At 44.7% G+C, this 21,816-nt stretch overlaps 1 protein-coding gene across 1 annotated transcript in view; it reads right to left on the bottom strand.

Moving 5' to 3' along the window:
* The window catches only part of GPRIN3 (GPRIN family member 3), a 61,471-nt gene that overhangs the window by 20,279 nt on the left and 19,376 nt on the right, over positions 1-21,816 (bottom strand). The window contains exon 5 of the mRNA XM_064148589.1: positions 6,726-7,201. The gene's annotated coding sequence lies outside the window, so the exon portion shown is untranslated. The remainder of the gene's footprint in view (positions 1-6,725; positions 7,202-21,816) is intronic.

The raw sequence follows: 21,816 nt of genomic DNA, 5'->3' as shown, positions 1-21,816 counted from the left end.
GTTTTGGGCTCTTCACTACAGAAGGAAATTTGAGCTGCTGGAGGGTGTCCAGAGAAGGGCAATGAAGCTGGAGAAGGGTCTTGAAGTCTTACCAAGAGCACTGAGGGAACTGTGATTGTTTAATGTGGAGAAGAGAAGGCTGAAGGGAAACCTCTGCTCTCCACAGCTACATCATACGACATTGTAGTGAGATTGCAGTCAGTTTATTCTCCTTGGTATCATGATAGAACGAGAGGAAATGGCCTCAAATTGCACCAGGGGAGGCTTAGATTGTGTATTAGCAAGACTAAAAGAGTGGCCAGGCACTGGAATAGGCTGCCCACGGAGGTGGCAGAGTCACCATCCCTGGAGGAGTTCAAAAAACAAGTAGACGTGGTACTGATATGGTTTAATGGCCATGGTGGTGTTATGTCATGACCTCAAAGGTCTTTTCCAAGTGAAACAATTCTATAATTCATTCCCCCTCCCCTTTTTTTTTAAACTTTCTTTTTAAAAGCTGAACTTCATTTGCACATTAGTGTCACTGGGAAAGAGAATTTCACTACCAAAACACAAGCTACAATCCCAATCACAGCAATCAATATTTGTTCAACTTCCTTCAAAAGAAAAACAAAACCACATATGCATATAGAAAGCCAACCTGTTCTTCATGACAGAACACCAACTGGTGATAAATGCATGCTGACTGTGAAGAGCTGACAATATTAATTAACGTCACTGAGAGCTTCAGCAGAACCTTCAGACACAGACGTTGCAGAGAGAATTGAAGCAAACATTGATTACTTCAATGTTTTTAGAAACACCTAGTCCATTTAACAGAAGAAAAGTAGTCAGAAAATTGCAAATACTAAGACCCAGCCTTTCAAAGCTGAATGCTTGGTCACTACCTCCTACCTATGATTGGTATATTGTTTTTTTTTCAGGCAATAATACATTACTTCTGATTGCAGGCTCTCCTCAAGCAAACTTTCTAATTACTTCAGTTGTAACCTATGTTTCAATTGAACTATAACTGAGCTACTGAAGAAGCTTTGCTAGCCCCTGCCAGACCACCAGCCCTTTAAAGAAATACTACTTTTCTCTCCTATTTATGTAGGTATTAATGTCTAGTCAGTCAAATGAAAGTTATTACTGCAAAACTGTGATCAAACCCACAGATGGTACGAATGATTTTCAACTTAATGCTGCTGCTTCCTGAATTCTAAGTTCAGACTGCAGTGAAGACTCTTGTCTAGGAATGTGCTTCACACCTACTTTATGAGAGTTGAGTTTGTTTCCTCAGCAGTGACTGAGAGAGCTGACAAGAGGTAGATGAGAAATATCTCAGATCAGAATAAATTCTTATGATCCTATTCTAAAAAAACCTTCTCCACTCCCTCTGCACCAAAGCTAGACAGCAGTGATGTAACTTATTTTCCAAACTGTTACTTGACAGGTGATACAAGCTTCAAGGCTCAGGTTCAGAGCTGGTCTCCACTCTGTCAGATACTAGTAACACGTAGAGATACTAATAGTACAGGTAGTAAATAGTTTTAAAAAGCACTGTGGTGTCTGTTTTCTTCTCAATTTGCTCCTTGACCTTCTAAGGGGACTACTTCCAAAGGAAGGAAAGCAGAGAAGAAAGTGAGTAAACAACTGTGATCATCATGTTTTTACTAAAGTATAGTAAATACAGTGAAATGAACAGTAACAGCAATTTGTGTTGATAATAATTATAACCACAGATACAACAGACACAGACTCTAGTTCCTGGGTCATCCAAAACAATAAAAGGATCTCTCTGAATATCTGTTTGGTATCAAATGTGGTAACAGTTTCTATATCTGCCAATTAAGCTTTGTAACACAGGCTCACAGAGTTAGAGATGGAGGAAGAACTCAGCCTGTCTTCTGTGGAGATACCTATCACCCTGATCAAAGATCTTACAGCAGTTCATTGTAATATTTGCAACTGTTGCAATTCTTCCACCACCTATCTTCCTGAGGTACATGTCCATTGCTGACAGTGAACTTGTTGGTGTAAAAAGTATTGTTTTGGTTCCTAGCCATTACTCCCTCAGCATCTTGGTCTCCATCTTTCCTTTTCCCTCTCTCACCCCCACTCCACATGGAGCTGCAAGCTTTGGCTTTATGTATTCTCCCTGTTTACTCAGCAGCGTGCTGACAGTTCTGCCCTTTTGGATCTGCTTCCAAATTACAAACATGAAATCTTAGCCATGCACTCCAAGAAAGGTATCACCCAAATTTAGTTAGTAATTGACCACCTGTGATAAAACTTTTAATCAGTACAAATCTTTGGTTCTATAGAATTGTTACTGAGTTCAAAGCCCAGGTATGTAAGACAGATATATGTAGCCTTCTTCTTATCTTACCATTTGCAAAAGTAAACCGTGTTCAGATATGCCCTCAAAATCTCCTTCTACTAGGAGGTAACTTAATCTCATTCAGAACACATTCAGAATTTGGTTTTACCCTTGTAAACATTATCTGACTCTCAAGAAAGTGATGTTTGCCAAGAAGGTGATGATACAATGCATAAAACTCAGTATGGAATCAGTTTACACATCCTGTCATATAGAATCAAGGCTTACAACTGGGGCACCCAATTTGCACCCAAGATTAATACAGAAACAATCCTGGGTGACTTGTTACATTTCTAATCTTCCACAACAGTGCCAAAATACTTGCAGTAACAACACAATTTTAAAGAACTTCACACAAACAGAAGCAGTTCATAATCCAGTAGAGTGGATATAAAACCTTTATCAGCTATGAAATTGTTAGCTCTTAATCTGGATTTGAGAGGGATCCTGGAAATGCAAGAGGGTCAACCTATCTCCCAGATCTACCTTTAATGTGGAAGTTTTAAGTTAAGAAGCAATGTGCTGCTAGAAGTACAGTCACAGAATTTTGCTGTCTGTAGCCCTAAGATTATGAGCAGCCTGCTTTTGCCTCTACATCAATCTCAATTTCACCAAGAAACCAGAGGCAGAATGTTGTTCTTAAGGTAACAAGGTTCTTCTTAGCTTTGGCTGCATCTGGACAATCTTCAGCTAACACCTAAGTTTGAGACTCACAAAAATATCATCCTGTATCTGTCCTGGTCTTGTAGGATTAATTAGCAGCCACTGTTCTAATGCTGAGCTGACCATGGATGGGCATCCTGACTAGAGAATGTGTAAGCTTTGTGACCTACGGAAACATATGCATGCTCTTCTGACTGCAAAAGAAGTGGAAGAGGAGATCTCGTAACCTTGAGAAGTGAAAGCACATGCTGAAAAAGCTCTGAGCCAAATCTGGAGGAGAGAAGCTGAGTTGGCATGGATGGGGCAATACACTTCCCAGGTAATACAATGTCACAGGTGGGATGAGGGGGAAATACACTGTTCATATAAACCATGGATAAAGGATTCCTACAATGCTGGCACTAGCCTCTAGACAGCTCACCACAATCCTAGAGCTTGTAGGGTTACTGTATTCAATCAGAGGTGATAGCTGAGCTCGGCAAGGATTTGCAGACCTTCTCAAGATCCATCACTCTTTATACTTCATGCATCACTGTCTGTACTTACTGAAAACTTTTGTACAGACATCATCAGGGACTTGGAAAGAAAAATAACAGAAAATCCTTGTGAAATTTCAACAATAGACCTGCAAAGTCATTACACAATCAGATCATACTTTTTCCTAACACTTTGAAGATAATTAGGTCACTCTAAAGGCTGAAACCTATCTTCATTCATGCAAGCAAATCTTACAGAGATGACCACCTCACTTCATGGGATGGTCTGCACGTACAGGTAAGGTCTTTCATTTTTGGGCATTTCTTGCATCACTCTCCTTCCAAGTATATTAAGCTTAGAAAGGGTAAGTCATGATGGTTAGAAAAAACTGCACACCATCCCCTCTCAAAAAAACCCAAACAGACAATACCAAGAAAGCCCACTTCAAAGAAATGCATTATTATTATTATGTTCCTTCTCTCACAGCAGCTGCCTTCAGACTACTCAATCTCATCCCTTCTGTCCCTTCGAGCTGCTACATGCTACTGGGAAGCTCATCAATATCCTGTCAAAAAACACCCACCTCTGGCACATACTCTCAGACATTGTGCTTTCTAAAGAGAGCTGTTAATTCCAGGCTTAAGCACACTTCAGAGTAAATAAAACTCACAAACTCAATCTAAAGATCTGCAACATAATGACAATAGATGTTTCAGCCTAGACATCATAACCAGCACTGGGGTTTACAGTTCTGCAAGACAGGAAAGCAAATCTTTCTTCCACCAACACTTGGGAGGCAGAGCTGAAGGAAAGCAGTTGCTAAACAAATTCACTGTAATAGGCACTTTTAGCTTGCAGCTTGTAACTTCTCTCGCAATAAACTTCAAATAACCCTAAGGTCATCTGGAGCAAATGTTATCAAGAAGACAGCTTTAGCATGGAGGTCTCAGGAATAAAACACAGCTGAATTCTACAGGGACAAACACTATCATCATTTCAGAGCTGCAGGCTCCCTGGAAGTGAAGGAGGGAAAAATCCATTTAATACAGGCAGATGTAAAGTTGTGCAAGTAGGAATATTGAATTTAAATGCCCTTTACAGGACGGATAGCTTCTGAGAAAACCCTGGCTCACAAAGGGACACAGAGATCACTGCATGTAACTAACAGAACAGAAGTTCCCACTGTGCAGTCGTGGGAAAGAAAAGTTCATCCCATTGGGTGAACAGACAGGGGAATACCGAGCAGAAGGTTACTACCCAGACGTGACATTAACAAGAGCCTCCCTGGAATCCTGCTGCAGAAGGGGCCAGTGAGGATAACGGCAGGAGCTTTGGGGAAGAGTGGCCAAGCTGCTCCTCCTGGGAAGCACCTACCTTCCAGGAAGAGACCAAAGGAACCCAACCTTTTTATCTCATCAGAGACAATGTTAAGTGACTATTTAATTACTGCCCTTAAATACTTGAGCAGAGAGACATGATTTGAAGCTAGAAAGCTACATAACCTGACAAAGACATTACAAGATCCAGTAGCCAGAAAACAAGAGTGAGAAAACTTCAAAATGAAGGAAAAAAGAGGCAAACATTTAACAATGAGACTAACAATCAATGCAAATTATCCAGGAATTCAATCAGTAACAATGAGATTAACAATCAGTGCAAATTATCCAGGAATTCAATCAATTCTCCACCGCTGGAAGTCACTCTACAGTCAAGGTTGTTTGGAGAGGATGGTGGGCCAGACCTCGGACTCACCGAGGAATAGCATATACTTTATACCATGGAATATATCAGACCACGGGAGCACAATAATGCCCTACGGTTCTAGTAAACCTGCCAGAAGCACTGCTTTCTTCTCCTAAGAGCAAGAACGGTGAAGGAGAGAGCTATGAACGAAGCCAAGACCTGTATAGAGCACAAAGTACACGTAGATCTGTGGACTGGGCGCTGCCAAGCTCACCCGTAGTTCTGTCACTGACTTCGTTCAGGAGAGAGGACAGTCAAGCCCCGCCGAGAATCCAAGCCCGGCCGCACGACGCCGCGCGGGGCTGCTCAGGGCGCCGGTTAGCGAGCTGCCGGCGTCAAGCAGACACCGTGACCGACACCGGGTGAGCCGTGACCTGACTGCAAAGCCCCAGCCCGCAACCCGGTCCCTAGCCTAGCACTCCCCGGGCCTTTAGTGTCGGAGACACCTGTCCCGGGATACATCGATACGCCTGCACGTCCATTCCCGCCCGGCCTCGCCCCGGGGCGGAGGGGCCCTGGCCGCCGCTCTTTCGCCGTGAAGCCCGTGCTGGGAGGGGGGAAGGCGGGGGCCAGGGCTGCCCCCGGCGGCGGCACCCGCCGGGGCACCTTCCCGCGGCCGCCGGCATGTTGCCGTGGCGACCGTACAGCTGCTGTGGCGACTGCGCTGCACATCCCCCCCGTCCCGGCCCGCTGCAGCCCCCCGGTGCGGCGTGGTGGTGGTGGGACCCCTTATTTTTTGTTCGTTTGGGTTTTTTTAAAGTTTTCCGCGCTCTCCGGCAGACAAAGCTGCTTCCAAGAGCCGGTAAAAAACAGCAGCGGGCTAGAAGACCCCTTCGAGGCTGACCTGACCTGGCCGTTCCCTACGTCTAGGTGCCCGGTTTGCGAGCGGCCACAGCCCCCACCTGCCGCGGAAGAGGGCACGGCGCTGCCTGCTCTGCACTCCCGCACTGGGAAGGGCCGCCAAGGCTAGACAGTCCCCCGCCTCGCTATGCCGCCGCGTCCTGGTCGTTCGTCCACGCACCGACCTCGCTCCCCTCCGGCTTGCTGGGGTGGGGGTATGGAGGTGGTCACTATCCCCCCCTCCACTCACCCCGCCCCTTACCTCCGCGGCAGCGCCCAGGGAGCCGCGGGCACGCCGCTGCCGCGGGCAGGGATGACCTTGCGGAGAAATTCGTCATCCGGACAGGAAAACAAGTCCTTCCTCGGGATGCACGGCGGCGGCAAGAGACGCCCCACTGCCGCAGCGGAGGGCACCGATTGCTCCCGACTACGGAGAGGCAGCAGCGGCTGGAGACTGAGGCAGCCAGGCCCCGGGCAGCCGCCGCCCGGGCAGCCGAACCCAGCCGCCACTCACAGCTGCGGCGGCGGCTGGCGCGGGAGGCGGGGAGCGCAGGGGCTGCGGCGCGGGGCCGGGGCGCTCAGCCCCCCCCCCCCCCCCCCCCGCCGCCAGCCCTCCCAAATGGAGGGTGCAAGCACCTACCTGGTTCCAGGTAGCCTTCCTCGCTCACGCCAGCCACACCTTGGGCCGCGCCTGGGTTTTATAGACCAGGAGCAGGAGGCTCCTGCCTTCCATCAGGCGCACGGGGCTGAGCAAGGGCCCCTCAGCAGCTGTGCCACAGCCCGGACGGGGCGCCGGAGCTTGCTCTGCGTTGCCTTCTTCACCAGCCGGTTCTTTCCTGTTCCTAAAACAACTCCACGCTAAGCTTTTGCAGAGCAGAAGAATCGGAACTGTACATCCCAGCTGCAGATTCCGTCCACCGCTTGCGCCAGCTTAGGAGGCTGCCTACAGACAGCTATCGAGGCACCTGATGAGCCGTTTGCCTGCAGGCTTGTACAGATTTGCTCGGGGAATTGCCGTGTACGCAAATGCGGATCAGCTCTTGTGGTACCTTCAATTTGGATTGTTGTTTTCGATAGGCAAATTTGGCTTCCTGTACGAAGCGCTGCCCTGTTTACCTGCAAAAGAAAAAAAAAAAAGTCCAGATCCAAGCAAAAAAAAAAAAAAAAAAACAAACCCAGAATCCCAGCAAAATGTTAGAGACAGAAGACTTTCTGGGTCAGGACTCCGATTGTCTGGAAATCTTTGATCTAATTTCAGTTTATTCCCACCAGTGTGGAATTTTATCTCTCTCTGCTGCAATCACAGTGTGATGGTTTGGGGGTTACCCCGCCCCCCCACACTTTTGTATTTGCCCCAGCTAACTCAGACGGACCCTGGGAATATAGATGAAGCAATTTATTTACAGCTAGCAGAATTTACAAGCAGCTATTTACAATATATACAGTTATATACAATTATATACAGAAATATACAAAGGATAAACAATACAAAAGCACAACTCCCCTCCCAGAAACCTGAGTCCCCAGGAGGGGCTCTCAAACCACCCCAACACCTCCCCCCGGCCCTCTCAACCTTACCCCAGTTCTCAGGAAGAAAAGAGATGCAGCCAAGAGGTTAGGGAGCAAGGTTAGTAGGAGCAGGGTTAATGAGATGTGACCAGGTCTAAGGCCAAAGCAAGAGTGAGAAACAAAATGGAGAAAAAGTCTTTCTTCTTCCCAGAGTTCTCAGCGTGACTGTGAGAGAAGTAGACACAATTGTTTTTCATTTCACTGCCCGTTATCTAGTTCTTTTACCAAAACATTCCAGCTTGCTTCAAACTAGCACAATCCACCCCTTGTCTACTTCGCTCAGAGTATCGCTGAGAATTATCCAATCTAATCTAAACCAATATTTACACTAAAATAATATATACAAATTCAGATCACACTTCAATCAGATGTAGGTGATTCAAAAGCTCAGAACAGGGACTCCCAGGTGATGTTGGGTTCGTGCTCACGTACTGTAGATTCTATTGTAGATTCTCTCAGTGTTGGGCGCCGATGTTACCTAGAACAGAAAACTCCTAACAGCTTGAATTTAAACTCTCTCAGCTAAGGTTAAATTTCTCTGTGGAATACACTGAATTTCACCATTCTCCTGCATTACCCAGTATGTATGACCAGGACCTTCAGCAGAAACCACCCCTCGGACAGGTTTCCCTTCGCCTGAAGGAGAAAATACCCAAACAGTTTTCCCTAACAGATTCTTCTCACGTACAACAGGAACTTTATCACCGTCTACTGTTTGGACCAAATCTGATTGTGCAGGTCCTGCTCTGTTTACTGAACCTCTACTATTTACCAACCAAGTAGCTTGTGCTAAATGTTTGTCCCAGTTTTTCAGAGTTCCACCCCCCATGGCTTTTAGGGTGGTTTTCAGCAAACCGTTGTAGCGTTCAATCTTCCCTGAAGCTGGTGCATAGTAGGGTATGTGATAGATCCATTCAATACCATGCTCTTTGGCCCAGTTTTTCACAAGATTATTCTTGAAATGAGTACCATTGTCTGACTCGATTCTCTCTGGAGTTCCATGTCTCCACAAGATCTGTCTCTCCAAACCAACAATGGTGTTACGTGCAGTAGCATGTGGAACTGGATAGGTTTCCAACCATCCAGTGCTGGCTTCTACCATCGTTAGCACATACTGCTTGCCAGAACGAGATCGAGGTAAAGTGATGTAGTCAATCTGCCAGGCTTCACCATACTTGTACTTTGACCATCTCTCACCATACCATAAGGGCTTGATTCGCTTAGCCTGCTTAATAGCAGCACAGATGTCACAGTCATAGATGACTTGGGTGATAGCGTCCATGGACAAGTCAATTGACCTATCGCGAGCCCATCGGTATGTTCCATCTCTGCCTTGATGTCCAGATGAGTCATGGGCCCACCGAGCTAAGAACAGTTCACCTCGGTGTTTCCAATCAAGGTCAATGTCAAGTTCAGAGTTGGTATCAACTTGAGCAATCTTAGCAGCTTGGTCTGCCTTCTGGTTATGTTTATGTTCCTCAGTTGCTCTGCTCTTAGGCATGTGTGCGTCTACATGCCGCACCTTCACTGGAGTTTTCTCCAGCCGTGCATCAATGTCCTGCCATAGATCAGCACACCAAATAGGCTTTCCTTTCCTCTGCCAACCATTCTTCTTCCAGTCCTTTAGCCAACCCCATAGAGCATTGGCTACCATCCACGAGTCGGTGTAGAGGTAAAGGATAGGCCAATTCTCACGTTCAGCCACATCAAGAGCAAGTTGAACAGCTTTTACCTCAGCGAACTGACTGGATTCTCCTTCGCCATCTTTCGTTTCGGTAACTCTCCTGGTTGGACTCCAAACTGCTGACTTCCATATTCGCTTGTTCCCAACAAGACGACAGGAACCGTCTGTGAACAAAGCATAGTTCTTTTCCTGATCAGAGAGATCACCATAGGGAGGAGCTTCCTCAGCACGAGTTATTTTCTCCTCTGGAGGTTTGGAACAGTCTGTGCCTTCCGGCCAGTTGGTGATCACCTCCACCAGACCAGGTCGGTCAAGATTACCCATTCGTGCTCGTTGGGTTATCAAAGCCATCCATTTAGACCAGGTTGCATCTGTGGCATGATGTGGTGATGAACCTTTGCCCTTGAACATCCAGTTAAGAACTGGCAGTCTAGGAGCTAAAAGCAATTGTGACTCAGTTCCAATCACTTCAGAAGCTGCTTTCACTCCCTCATAGGCTGCTAGAATTTCTTTCTCAGTTGCAGTATAATTTGTCTCTGAACCTCTGTAACAACGTCCCCAGAAACCAAGTGGACGACCACGTGTCTCATTTGGAGCTCTCTGCCAAAGGCTCCAAGTTGGACCATTGTCACTGGCAGCCGTGTACAGAATGTTTTTAATGTCCGGACCAGATCTCACAGGTCCCAGGCCCACTGCATGGACCACTTCTCGCTTGATCTGATCAAAGGCTGCTTGTTGTTCAGGTCCCCACTCAAAATTGTTTCTCTTACGAGTCACATCATGCAGAGGTTTGACAATTTGACTGAAACCAGGAATGTGTAGTCTCCAAAATCCCACCACACCAAGGAAAGAAAGTGTGTCCTTCTTACTGGTGGGAACTGCCATGGTAGAGACTTTGTTAATCACATCCTGAGGAATGTAACGGCGACCATCCTGCCACCGCACTCCCAGAAACTGAATTTCTCTGGCAGGTCCTTTGACCTTGTCTCTCTTAATGGCAAAACCTGCTTGCAACAGAATGTCAATGATTTTGTTACCTTTCTCGAAGACTTCCTCAGCAGTTTGGCCCCACACAATGATGTCGTCGATATACTGGATGTGCTCTGGAGCTTTACCTTTCTCCAGTGCATTGTGGATGACTGAGTGACAGATGGTTGAGCTGTGTTTCCACCCCTGAGGCAAACGATTGAACTGGTACTGGATTCCTCTCCAGGTGAATGCAAACTGAGGCCTGCACTCCTTTGCTATGGGAATAGAGAAGAAAGCATTAGCAATGTCTATGGTTGCATACCATTTAGCCTCCTTCGATTCCAGCTCGTACTGGAGTTCCAGCATGTCCGGCACAGCTGCACTCATGGGTGGTGTCACCTCGTTGAGGGCGCGGAAGTCAACTGTCAGTCTCCAGTCGCCTGTAGGTTTACGCACAGGCCAGATGGGACTGTTGAAAGGTGAATGAGCTTTCTCAATGACGGCCTGACTCTCCAATTGACGAATCAGCTGATGAATGGGCAACAAAGAGTCACGGTTAGTTCTGTACTGCCTATGATGAACAGTTTGAGTTGCAATTGGCACTTCCAGGTCCTCTATGTCATGATGTCCCACAACTGCAGATTCATCAGAAAGTTCAGGTCTAATAGACAATTTCAATTTATCATCCTCAATCTCTACAGATGCTATTCCAAAAGCCCATTTGTGACCCTTAGGATCTTTGAAACAACCTTGTCTCAAAAAGTCAATTCCCAAAATGCAAGGCGCATCAGGACCAGTTACAATAGTATGTGTCTTCCACTCTTTACCAGTTAAACTGATCTCAGCCTGTATCTTAGTTAACTCTTGAGATCCACCAGTGATTCCAACGATAGAAATGGACTCTGTCCCCTTACAATTAGATGGCAATAAAGTACACTGAGCACCTGTGTCAACTAAAGCCCTGTATTTCCGAACTCTTGAACTGCCAGGCCACCTAATGAATACATTCCAATAGATTCGGTTCTCTCCACAATCCCTTTCCTCCTCCTGGCTGGAGGCAGGGCACCCCTAATGCTGAACATGGCATGTGGGGTGTACACAATGATTGGTGGTGTTGTGAGAGGAACTGCAACTGTTGGAACAATTGCAGTTGCTCTCAGGAACTGAAGAAGTGGCAGCGACTTTGCTGGCATTATTGCCTCTGTTTCTGCCACTCTGCAGTTCCCTGACTCTCTTTGAAAGAGCTGAAGTAGGTTTACCATCCCATTTGTTCATGTTCTCACCGTATGTGTCACGCAGAAGTATCCACAGTGACGCACGTGATTGCTGCTGTCTGGGTGGAATTTGTCTCCTCCTGGGCTGGAATTGCCTTGCAGGAGGTGGGCGTCTGTTCCTGATTGCAGAAACATGCACCCATTCAGATGATGCAGGAATGGTATCCTTTACCAGATTGGTAATGTTTTTGAGATCCTCCTTCAGTTCTTTCATGGTATCTTTAAACTCTGTAGTCATAGTCTTTATGGCACAGATTATACCAGAATGGGACAAGCTGTCCTCAATCTGCCTGAGCTGGTCAGTGAATTCACCAACAGTGAAAGATCTTCCATTATCACTCCTTGCTAGGAATTTACTGGCCAAGATGTTAGCATAGGATGAAGGAGCAAGCTTAATCAGCTTCTTCATGAGACCTGTTCCCAAAGGAATATCATCAGGCTCATGTGTGCCATGATCTCCATAAAGCACTTCCTTCACAGCAAACTCCTTCAGAAGCTTAATTCCCTGCTCAACAGTGTTCCACTTCTTGGCAGCCCATGGCAAATCATCTCGGGAAGGATATCTCATAGCCACAGCCAACAAAAGGCGTGTCCACAAGCTAACCCTACCAAGAGGACTTGCCAGGTGTTTGTCCACTCCACTCTCCTTGGTGAGTGGTCCCAGCTGCTTGGCAGACTTGTCTCCTACCTGCAGAGCATTAGCACCAATGCCACGGCATCTCACTAGCCAGCTTAAGATTGGCTCACCTGATTCCCTTGTGTATTCCTTCCTAACTTCCCTGACCTCTCTGAGTGGATCCTTGGACCCTTGGATGTCATCTTCCTCCTCTTCCTCCTGTTGTTGATCTGGTGGTGCCGGGCCTAACACAATCTTCCTCATAGCATTCCTAAACTCATGGGAACCATCCTCTCTCCTGGCAGCTAACCTCACAGCGCTCCTCTCACTTGAGTATTGTTGTCTCAGCACATCTACAAGGTCTCGCAGACTAACTGCCTCCTCTTCCTCCTCTTGCTGCTGATCACCAGAGGTCCCCTGTCTTACATCCTCCTGCGAACCACTCTTTGTCTTAGCTTTTGCCTTAGCAGGTGCCAGAATGGCCTGAGCAGCAACAGACTTGGATGTGTCTGCTGGAGGATTTGAATCATTAGGGGTCTGACTTGGAGGGTTTGAATCCTTAGGGGTCTGACCTGGAGCATTTGAATTATTGGAGGTCTGATTTGGAGCCTGTGAGTTCAGATCTGCCTTGCTTTTAACAGGAGGATTTTGGTTCTGGTCTGCTGGCTGGGGTTTCGAATTGGCTGAGCTGGTGTCATTAGGATTTGGACTGACTGGGCTAGCGTTACTAGCACTAGTAGTATTATTAACATTAGTGGGATTATTTGCCTGTCCTCCTGGGATGCCTGCCAACCCTGACGTGTTTTGATTGTTGCTAGGGACATTCTGATTTTGGGTACCTGCCTGTCCTCCTGAGGCTCCTGCTGAACTCTGCCTGTTATCATTATTGTTTACGTTAGTGGCGGGTACACTGGCCGTGTTCCCAGCACTTGGAGAAGGAGGGGCAGAGGCTGGCAAGGGGGAAGATGATGACTGTGTTCCCTTGTTTTGCTGTGAAAGAGACTGCTTCTGAGACACAGAATTTTTCCTAGCTCTTACAGAAACTGGTTTTGAATTTTTCACCAATAATGCCAAAATTAATATGAATATTAAAATCATAAGAGCCAGATTACTGCAGACCAAACCCGTGACAATCTCTTTTCTGTAAAAATCCTTGCATGGACTTGGCATTTCAGTTTGGGGCTGGATGACCCTCATGAGAGCAGTAGATAAAGCAGCATTTTGACTGATCGTCACATTATTGACAAAAACTCTTGTAATATCACTAGTAATATTCTCAGTGACACTAAAACCAGCATAACCAAGAATGAAATCACCCCAGCTCCAGAACATGTTTGAAACCTTAGCTTTAGCCTTCTTAAAAACTACATGAAGCAAGAAATAACCAATTTGATCTTTGATCCAATTGTACACAAAAAACCAGAAAACAGGCCACACAGCAATCCCCACCAAGTACAATAGCTGCTTGATTAGCTTCATCTTAATTCCCAGAGCTAATTTCCACTCACTGAAATATCTAGCCCCACGTTGGGAAAGCCAATTAAAAATGAAATGTGATGGTTTGGGGGTTACCCCGCCCCCCCACACTTTTGTATTTGCCCCAGCTAACTCAGACGGACCCTGGGAATATAGATGAAGCAATTTATTTACAGCTAGCAGAATTTACAAGCAGCTATTTACAATATATACAGTTATATACAATTATATACAGAAATATACAAAGGATAAACAATACAAAAGCACAACTCCCCTCCCAGAAACCTGAGTCCCCAGGAGGGGCTCTCAAACCACCCCAACACCTCCCCCCGGCCCTCTCAACCTTACCCCAGTTCTCAGGAAGAAAAGAGATGCAGCCAAGAGGTTAGGGAGCAAGGTTAGTAGGAGCAGGGTTAATGAGATGTGACCAGGTCTAAGGCCAAAGCAAGAGTGAGAAACAAAATGGAGAAAAAGTCTTTCTTCTTCCCAGAGTTCTCAGCGTGACTGTGAGAGAAGTAGACACAATTGTTTTTTCATTTCACTGCCCGTTATCTAGTTCTTTTACCAAAACATTCCAGCTTGCTTCAAACTAGCACACACAGGAAATGGTTCTGCAGTGCACAGAGATGCAAGTCAAGCACAGGTTTTCAACTGAGGAGATTTTAACTCTTCTACATCCTTTCAGGGGTAAATAGGAGCAGGATTTCCAAAACTATAGGACAACTTGTGAGGAGAACCGTGTTGCAATATGGAGAAGAGGACCTAAAAAAACCCAACCAACCCCCAAGCCCCTCTAATCATCATAAATATAAATGAATCATATTCTCTTAATCCATATGAATAGACCCATATTTTATTCACTGCTCTGAAAAATACTGTCAGTTACTGATTCAAAATCTATCTGACTCATGGTTGAAGTGGTCATACATTTTCTAGTGATGCATATATACTTTCCTCCCCAACAATGGCCACTAAGACCAACACATATTTATGTAATAACTGTTCCTGAATATGGCAGTTATTTGACCATGGAAAAATTGATGCCTATATTAAATATTCACCAACAATAACCACTTCTTCACATGTGCCAAAACCACACTGGAAGTACTCTAAAGATCCTGAACGTACCAAGCATAAGAGAACCTCACTGGAGGGGCAGAGAGAGTGAAGAGAGCATCAAACTTCATCAGGGAAAGGAAATGATTTACAGGACTAGCACAGACAGGGATTCCTGGTAACTCTATTTCCTTCTCTTCACAATCTTGCAACTTTTTGTGGTGCTCTGGAGGGCTGTACGGAGTCCAGTCCTCATCCTCCTCATGCCTGAGTTAGGAGTACAAGATCAAGTTGGCAAACAAGAGTTCAGCTTCTCTTATTTTGCTAAATCAGCATTTTTAAAAAGAAGCACTGCCAAACTTCCTAGAATTAATCCTGCTGCCAGCAACATCACAACAGTGACACTTCTCCTATTTTGTTAAAGAAGAAGGAAGGCTGGGTGATGCAATTTCCTTTTGTCAGCAATTGTACTTTTCATTTATGAAGAGCTTACTGTAGGCATTTACAGACTCTGCTGCTGCAAAGACTTCACCAGGGTCTGCTCAGGCAAGGGACAGTCAGGATTAGTGCAGTTTTTCTAAGTTTTCCTAAACATAAAATTCCTTGTCAGGATTTTTACGTAAGACTCTTTCTATGAAAAAAAAACAACCTTTAGTCTGAGATACAAAAATCACAGTTTTGGCACTCGTTTAAGTAGTTACTTAATTGTGCAAGCTAAGTCAAACTTCTACAATGTAGCTTTAACACTCAATGTCGTCTTTTCACTTCTGTGTCTTCCTCCTCATGTCCAAATCACTGAAAAATATTAACACTGCTCCCTCCCACAGCAGCCTTCCCTGCCCTGGAGGAAGTAACCTGCTTTAGCGTTCTCACTGAGGGAATCACATAGATGGCTGCTTAGCTTTAAGCATTGTGTTTCATGCTTGCTAAAGTCAATGGGACATGCTTCAAATGCAGAGTGTGCATAGGTCTCAATAATATAAAGAATAATAAAGAATTAAACCTTTTAAACTTGCTAAGACTGACCAGAGTGAAAGCATAAATTTAAAACTGTAAGAGGGATTATCTTTTGATATGTATTAGGCCAGAGCTTTGGGCAGCAGTAGCCTGGATTTTCTAGGAGCTACCAGGATAGAGCTAATCACCAGAAATGGCAGCCACAATTCTGCAGCACCTTTGAAGACTCCCTTGTTTTAAAATTTCATCCTCAAACTCTCTATCACCATCTGGCTAAAAGAAAGGTTTTAACGGCAGCTGAAAAATTAATAGAGCTGATGTTTTGTTTTTAAATGAGTAGGGTTGTGTATAGCACATTAAGAAGATGTGTAGGTGGCCTAAACTAGTGTAGTTTCATTTACTTCAGTAGTGATATGCCAATTTATATTGGTGTGGAGAAGGCCTGTTTATTGCACTGCTTCTGCCAGATCTCTCAATATGTTTTCAGTTTTTGGTCTTCTGTAGAAGACTTCTTTTGAAATGTAGCATCTTTTGGGTCTTTAGGAAAAGGAATTATGAGTACTTTGAAAAGCAAATAAAAGCAAAACTTTTCCCAGGCAATACTCCAGCTCAAGATTGACTTGAAAAGAGCAATGAAGATCACACTTGTGAACACAGTCATTTAAAATGTTGTGAAGACACTGATCCTTTTTGTTCCCCTTAATATAAAACCCCAAGAGAATGAATGGATGGATATGTTTGTTTTGGACTGGAAGCTGAGCTAGAAGCCTATGAGTCCTCTGTTATGATAGCTGCAGCCAGCAGCTGTACCTTTAGAGACAGATCTATCGAGGATGAAAGTGCTACACGAGGTGAGGTGATGCTTCTCTTTTGTGATCACCCACTTTCTGCAGAACCAACAGACCAGAGCTAATATTCATTCCATATGTTACACAGTGTCTCGCTCTCCCTTTACCTCTCACATACCTAATGAGCTGTACTGGGCCTCTCACAAATGGATGCACTCTTCAGCCACAGTAATGACACTTCTGGATCATTAGTCTGGGACTGTTAACACAGTTTATGACCAGAAAGAATAGGTTTTGTTGATCATAGCTACTTTAAGAATGTTTCCCTTAAACATGATGGTCCTTAGGAAAAAAAAGAGATATAAAGATAACCACATGGAACAAACTGTATGCCATTGTGAGGGAGCTCAGTATTTGGGGTGTTAATCTGTTTCACAGTGGTTCTAAATCACTGTGAATCTGTATGCTAGTTATTGTACCTCAGGCAGCTATGTCAAGCTTCAGTTGAAAATACGCAAGGATGTGAATTTCTGCAGGGCTGTGAAAAGGTCTTTGGCCCTTACCATGCATCTCTTGACAGTTTTTTGCTAACGACTGTGCTATGAAAGTTGTAATGAGGAACTTCAACTACCCCAATATATAGAGGAGTGGCAGCACAGCAGAGCTTAGGCATTCCTGAAGGCTCTTGCAGTGCATCATCATCTTCACCCAAGTGACAAAGACGACAATGAGTGGAGGTACTCACTAGACCTCATAATCACCAACAAGGAGGATGTGAAGGTCAAAAGCAGCCCTAGCTGCAGTGGCAGTGATGTGGTGGAGTCTGGGATCCTGAAGGAAGGAGAACAGTTACAAGCAAGCTCTCAGCCCTGGAGTTCAGGAGATCAGACTTTGGCATTACCAAAGACCTAGCTGGTAGAGTTCCATGGGATAAGGCCTTGGGCAGAAGAGAGGCCCATGAAAGCTGGTTCAGAATCAAATATTACTTCCTCCAAGCTCAAAGACCATTTATCTCAACAAGGAGAACATCAGGTAAAATGCCAGGAAGCCTGTGTGGATGAACAAGGGGCTTCTAGCCAAACTTGGATAAACAGGAAGTGTACAGAAGGAGGAAGCCAGGAAGGGTAACCTGTCAGGAATCCAAATTGTCAGGGCACCCAGTTAAGAAAGCTAAAGCCCAGCTGGAACTGAATCTGGCTAGGGATGTCAGAGACAACAAGAAGGACTTCTAAGGGTGTGTAGATAGCAAAAAGATGACTAGGGAAAATATAGGGCCATTGCTGAATGAGATGGGGAACCTGGTTACACAGCACATGGTAAAGGCTATAAGAATGCCTTCATCTCTTTACTAGCAAGATTGTTCCTCAGAAATCCTAGGTCGCAGAGACCAGGAGAAGATTGGAGCAGTAAAGACATAGTGCTGGTGGACAAGGATCAGATTAGAGAATACTTGACACACACAGGCCTGTGTGCTCAGATGGAATGCACCCAGAACTGCTAAGGAAGGTGTCTGATGTTATTGCAAGGCCAGTCTCTATTTTCAAATGATCATGAAGACTGAAAGTACCTCAAACCCTGAGGAAAACAATTGCCCCTCCTGTTTCTTAAGAAAAGCAGGAAGGAGGAGCCAGGCCAGTCAGCCTCACCTCAGTCCTTGGAAGGTGATGGAGCACCTAAAACCATCTCTGGGCACATGAAAGATCAGGAGTACCCAACATGTATTCAGCAAGGGGAAGTTGTGTTTGACCAACTTGATAAACATCTATGGTGAAATGACTGGATTGGTAGATGAGGAGAGCGGTGATTGTTGTTTACCTAGACTTCAGGAAGGTTTTCACCACTGACTTGTCTGAGATCTTCATGGGGAAGTGATGAAGTACAGGCTGGATGAGCAGTGAGGTGGACTGAATAGTGGCTGAACAGCCCTGTCAAGAAGGTGGCAGGAAATCTGCTCGTAGGCCAGTCACTAGTGGTGTACCCCAAGGATGAAGACTGGGTAAAGAAACATTCTCATTTTTGATCTGGTAACGGAGCAGAGCATACCCTCAGCAAATCTGCTGCTGACACAAATCTGATAGGAGCGACTGATAGCTCATTGTACTACCATCCAGACCCCAACAGACTGGAGAAATGGGCTGACAAGAACCTAAAGCATTCAGCAAAGCCCTATGCCTAGGGAAAAAAAACAAACCCCAAACCAGGCACCAGTATATGCTGGGGCTAACAGGCTAGAAGGAAGCTTTGATGTGAGGATGACTGTACTGGCACAGAGAAGCCGTGGAGTCTTGCAGGTATTCAAAACTCACATGGATGTGATCTGAGGCAGCCTGCTCTAGGTGTCCATGCTTGAGTAGGGAAATTGAACCAGATAACCTCCAGAGGTTCTTTCCAACCTCTATTAGTCTGTGATACCTTTGGTATGGTGGGACTCTTTGGTCACTTATGTTTCCACCCTTAGTGTCTAAGCAGGACGTTTGAGTAGATTGATTTCACATTCTGCTATTCCCATTTAACACATACTCTATATTTTTGCTATTGTAATACTACATGTGAAACAGACCACACACACACAAAAAAATAACCTTCCCCGTTCTCAGCAAACTAAACCAAACCTTTTTATGAGTCAGTAATTTATATTGTTTATCTCCTTTTGTGTCAACAAAACTGAGATCTGGAGCAACGCATAACCAGAATGATTATAGGCATAATGAGTTGATTTATTACGTACTCTCCACATGGTATTCTGGTGCATATTCAATTGTAATGATGTCAAATAACCCAACTGGAAAAGCTCTCTGCTTCGACAACCACTGCCTACTGTGAGCAGTAAATTAAGCTAATGCTCTATCAAACACATGGGGGCTCTGGATTCAGAGCCCTCTCTGTATTTAAATTATATCCAACGTATATGTCCAAAGCCTTTTGATAATTTTTAGAACTACAGTGAAGAAGAAGTAAATCACTCAGAGTTTAAGGAGTGGTTGTGAGTGTTGAAGGTAAATGTAAATTAAATACTCTCCCACTACATTTCTATGATGTGAGACCACTCTACAGCTTGTACCTTTGCACCAAGTTTAAGGAACTGTTTGTTCTAATGGAGAGTCTAATTCTGCCTACTTCCTTGGTCTATAAAGTGTTATTCCAGATGTGTAAAGTGTCATTCCAGAGGGGAACATACTTTGGCAAGGCTACCACAGCTACTTCCATACCTTCACATTTTGTTACATGAGATGGGAACTTCTCTCCATGCTACCAGAAGAATCATTCCCTAGACCACTACAAAGGCTGTCGATGGCTCACGGTTGCCGTTCCTACAACATGGCCTTTTATGCTCATACATGCAAGTGAGATGAAAACTAGAATGAATGAATGACAGAATCACAGAATGTCAGGAGCTGGAAGGAACCTTGAAAGACCATCTAGTCCAGGCCCCCTGCCAGAGCAGGATGACCTACAGCAGATCACAGTTGCATGCCCAAGCAAAGAAGCCCCATGGAATTTGTACCAAACCACAACCCTATTTAAGCAATTGGAGTCAATTTGGGATGGTTTCACCCATTCTACAGGAATGCTTTAGTAAAATCAGGAAAGGACTTTTAGACCATAGATGCTTAGCAAATATGGTTTAGGAAATGCTGTAAGGTGAGTAGATAAATGATGGACAGGGGTAAGCACTGAGAATAAGTAGCATAAACAGCAGGGAACTGTTGAAGCAGAAGAGAAGCAGAGGCTACTGTTTAAAGATTATAATAAGCCCCAAAAGGGCTATATATACGTGGCATACATATACCATCTACAACCACATGCTCAACAGGAGAAAAACAAACCTGGGGAGAAAGGACTTATCAATATAACTTCTAAAGACTGCGTTGGAACAGAAAACCTTACATTCATTCCAGACATCTGACAAAATATGAAACCAATCATGTGTTCCTGTTTCCTGCATGTATTCATCCAAATCCTCCTGGCATATGACCCCAATTGTCTGTGAGACAACTGGGCATTGTGAAGCATTATTCCTTGTTGTTATTATCTTCAGACTTGCTTGTGCTTCTTTATAATACAGTCTGACTTACATTCTCGTGGCCATTCTTTGTGTTGCTGTGTCTACCATCATCATCATCAGCTGTCATGTACCTGATAGGTCATTTTATCTAAAATAAGTAGAGATCTTTTCAGCTTTTTGGCCTTTTCATGCATCTATCACATCTCCTGCCCCACCATGAGCCTAATCAGTTTGCTATTGGAAACAGCTAATAACTGCCTTGTTTATCTGCCTAAATAGAAACTGTATTTTTGGCTAAAAAAAAACAGACCTTAGTTGTAGCTCAGTTGTGCTCAATGTAGCTGTTTCTAGAAGCTAAACTCAAGCTTTTAAAAAAGCTTGGTTTGCCTTTTTTGCCCCTTCCCTTCCTGCAGAAGTACCTGTCTCAACTTGATCGAATCACCTGATTTTACAGTTCCTCAGTTTAAAACAGTTCAGGTCCTGTCTTTCATTTTCCAGGATTATTTTCTGCTTAAGCTCTCACACATGCTGTAAATGGGCTCAGTCTATTCACACTGGACACCTTGTTCAGAAGGCTGCCTGAATGGCCATACTGCACTTTCCCAGTGAATTCCTCCAGAACAGGGTTCACCATGGAGCTCACAGCAGCTTAGTTTCACTCAAACAGATAAAGTTTGCATAAGAGTTTCTCCCTCCTTTGACCCTGTAACTCTTTCTGCTTGGCTGATTTTCCACTGTTCCTTGGCTACTGCCCTTTTAAAAGTCCTTACTTGCTTCAAAGACCATTTAAACTCTAACACTAGGACATGAATCAGTCAAGGCAGTGCTGAACTGATCTGTTTGGGATGTGTACAGGGCCTATTCTGTACGATTTTGGCATTTTTGTGGTCTGTGAACCTATGGAAAGCGTTTTGAGCTGGGCTGTTTACAGTATAGACCACTACTGTTTCCCATGCTAGTCTGACCCAAGGCCATGTCTATTCTGGCTGTCGGTGAACTGCAGTGGAGGGGCAGCAGCATGGTTATCCTAAGATGTTTGCTGCGTGTTCTTTAAAGATATCTTTTTCTCTGGAATTCCACCAGAACACGAGCTCATCAGGGTTCAGTGATGCCTGGGAAGATACCTGTGTCTCATAGCTGTTGAGCAGTAAGACATTTTCCTCCTGTTATGCCTAAGAAAATGTATGGGTACCGAAAAGACCCTTGGACTTCCACACAACTGACATTGATGTTTCTAGGTGATTTCTTACTGGTTTCAGTGGACAAGGGAAAAATAAGGTATATGAACAAATATTTTACTGTCCTTGTAAAGCAAACAACCCTTAAAATAATTTCA

This window comes from Pogoniulus pusillus, chromosome 9 (assembly GCF_015220805.1).
Source record: "Pogoniulus pusillus isolate bPogPus1 chromosome 9, bPogPus1.pri, whole genome shotgun sequence".
In the NCBI taxonomy this organism is placed as follows: domain Eukaryota; kingdom Metazoa; phylum Chordata; class Aves; order Piciformes; family Lybiidae; genus Pogoniulus; species Pogoniulus pusillus.
The sequence above is the reverse complement of the archived record's forward strand: the minus strand, read 5'-3'. Positions and strand labels throughout refer to the sequence as shown.